The sequence below is a fragment of the Capra hircus genome, chromosome 6, assembly GCF_001704415.2.
Source record: "Capra hircus breed San Clemente chromosome 6, ASM170441v1, whole genome shotgun sequence".
Classification (NCBI taxonomy): Eukaryota; Metazoa; Chordata; class Mammalia; order Artiodactyla; family Bovidae; genus Capra; species Capra hircus.
In genome coordinates, this window is record NC_030813.1 from 1,368,625 (window position 1) to 1,372,176 (window position 3,552).

Here is a 3,552-nt window from a genome sequence, read left to right on the forward strand (position 1 = left end):
AGCCCCTGTGTCAACCAATAAATTCTCAGACCTACCTGCCACATCCATTTGCACCCTTGGCTCCAGCCCTGTGATGGTTATCCAGGTGGGCTGCCTGGAGCAGGCCTTTCAGTCCTGTTGAACTGTCATGACGGAAGGCTTCACACTTGACCTTGAGGATTTTGGGTTCTGAAGGAAGAGTGCTGCCCAATGTCCAAAATGATGGCATTTGTAGCAACTAATTTTAGGAGACTTGCCATGGTTTGTACACTCTTTGTCCCAAAGTCCGCCTGTCTACAGATTAGGCATTTGCCTTGTGCCTAGTCCTTCAAGGACTCAGGGTTTCCCATGTGGCTTCCCTGGAGAATGGCCAGCATCTGGGCATCCCCAAGGTCTCCAGTATGACCAGTGCTGGGTAGAATTAAGGGGTTTTTCAACAATGGATGGGAATAGATATCATGATGTAAAACAATCCAAGTCTGTACCTTGAGACTGGAAAACTGGAAAAATAGCCATAAGACTTATCCTCTTCTTGCCCCAAGGGAATTTGAGTCATTGATTTCTTCCCTTAGTCTTCCATAAGTGCAGCTTAGCAATACGTGAACTTCCAGATGTTCAAGCTGATTTTAGAAGAGGAAGAGGGACCAGAGATCAAATTGCTAACATCTGGTGGATCATCAAAAAACCAATAGAGCTCCAGAAAAACATGTATTTCTGCTTTATTGACTTTGTCAAAGCCTTTGTGTGTGTCACAATAAACTGTGGAAAATTCTGAAAGAGATGGAAATAACAGATGACCTGGCCTGCCTCTTGAGAAACCTGTATGCAGGTCAAGAAGCAACAGTTAGGACTGGAGATGGAACCACAGACTGGTTCCAAATAGAAAAATGAGTATTTCAAGGCTGTATATTGTCACCCGCTTATTTAACTTATATGCAGAGTATATCATGAGAAACGCCAGGATTCAACAATATGTGACCCATGAACTTCCAGATGTTCAAGCTGGTTTTAGAAAGCTTGGCTAATTTTGAGCATTACCTTACTAGCATGTGAGATGAGTGCAATTGTGCAGTAGTTTGAGCATTCCTTGGCATTGCCTTTCCTTGGGATTGGAATGAAAACTGACCTTTTCCAGTCCTGTGGCCACTGCTGAGCTTCCAAATTTGCTGACATATTGAGTGCAGCACCACTAACAGGACCAGATAACCTACTCGTTTGTCATTACTTCTGTTATTACCTAGAATATGTCTATGGCAATGAAATGTTTACCATTGGAGATACCCTAAGATGCACTTATGAGAAATGCTGGGCTGGAGGAAGCACAAGCTGGGGTCAAGATTGCCAGGAGAAATATCAATACCTCACATATGCAGATGACGCCACCCTTATGGCAGAAAGTGAAGAAGAACTAAGGAACCTCTTGGTGAAAGTGAAAGAGGAGAGTGAAAAAGTTGCCTTAAAGCTCAACATTCAGAACACTAAGATCATGGCATTCAGTCCAATTATTTCACGGCAAATAGATGGAGGAACAGAGGAAACATTGGCAGACTTCATTTTGCGGAGCTCCAAAATCACTGCAGATGGTGACTGCAGCCATGAAATTAAAAGACACTTTTCCAAAAGAAAGTTATGACCAACCTAGACAGCATATTAAAAAGCAGAGACATTACTTTGTCAATAAAGGTCTATAAAATTTGGACTATAAAGAAGCTGAGAGCCGAAGAATTGATGTTTTTGAACTGTGGTGTTGGAGAAGACTCTAGTGAGTCCTTTGGACTGCAAGGAGATCCAACCAGTCCAACCTAAAGAAATCAGTCCTGGGTGTGCATTAGAAGGACTGATGCTAAAGCTGAAACTCCAATACTTTGGCCACCTGATGCGAAGAACTGACCCATTGGAAAGACCCTGATGCTGGGAAACATTGAAGGCAGGAGGAGAAGAGGACAACAGAGGATAAGATGGTTGGATGGCATCACCGACTCAATGGACATGGGTTTGGATGGACTCCAGAAGTTGGTGATGGACAAGGAGGCCTGGTGTGCTGCAATTGATGGGGACACAAAGAGTGGATATGACTGAGTGACTGAACTGAACTAGGGGTGAGAAGAGTATTTGAATAATAAGCGGTGTGGAGCAACACTGCCTACAAGGGGGCAGGGTCCTGGTTGTAGGAGTTGGCAAGTGGCTTAAAAACAAACAGAACAGATGTTCCATAAAACTGGTGTGGAGATTTGATCAGGTTGTTTGTAGGTTTACGAGAAGGGTAGTAAAGATTTGGGCCCAAACAGCCTGCAGGACTAACTCCCAAGTGAAGTAGCAAACACTGTCTCTGGAAGCTCAGTTGCCCTTGAAGGGCTGTTGCCAACAGATGGACTCCCAGCAAGCATGCCTGTCACCTGCCCCAGCGGGTTCACTGAGAGGTGCTGCTGACACACATGTTGTAGGAAACATGGAAGATGAAGGCCTAAATATCTCGAGGGATTGGATATTATACAGTAGTTCACTCCCAAGGGCCAGTTATTTTCTGGTTATCTTGCCAGAATATTGTAGAGGCAACATTGTGGGCCCAGACAGGGCTCAGGAAAAGAGCATGAAGCAGGAGGAAAGCATGCAGGACATAACTTTTGAAAGAATGATATAGCCCTAGGGCATAGCATAAACCCTTTAAAATTAAATGAGTTCAAGATGACAGACAAGACAAATTCAACTAAACCTTGATCCTCAATCTGTAAGCGAAATGACACACTCAGAGGTGCCATGACAGTTCCAAGGCACAATCAAAAGTCCAAGGAGTGGGTGGTTCCCCAATTGTTGGAATGATCCTTCCACTCATTAGCAAATGAAATCACCCAGATCATAAAATACAACCACACCGCATTTCATGGCTGCCACGCTCACCCTCTGCAATGGCCCACACTCTTGGTGTGTGCCTCTCTCTGAATCCGAACAAATCTACCTCTGACCTATTGCTGTCTCTCTCACTGAATTCTTTTTGCAATGAGACATCAAGAATGAGTTTCCTTAGGTCCTAAAACCAAGCACTGTGAGTTTTTGCTGGGCTTGAGTTGCTGCCAGGAATGACTGAGTTACTAAGCTCATCACAGAGTCCCTGCTACATGAGTTCGAGTCCCAGTCCTAGGTAAATGGTTTCAAATGCAGCTTTCATAAATGGAAAGATGATGATCCACCCAATATTTTATAAACAGTGGCATAGATGGAGAGAGGAGCTGAAGGATGGAAGGAAAAAGCAGTGGGAAAAACATGCTGAGGAATCCCTTTCATAACTTGCTGGAAAAACTGCTAAATGCCTGACCTGTGCCAAGAATTTTCATTGGCCTGATGCTTGGCACAAAGGAGGTTATGAACAGAAGAACTCTCATCCACTTGGGAAAGAGTTACTAGGGTGCAGCAGATAGTGGAGACTTCGAGACACACCAGGGAGTATCCCTTGCCAGAGTCTCTCAATTACACCTACTATCACCTGCCTGTTCACAGGGGAACCGAGGAAACAAGAAATGAGAGATTATAAAAGGATTAAGATTTTGTTAGCCATATGTCCTTCCAGCCATAGGG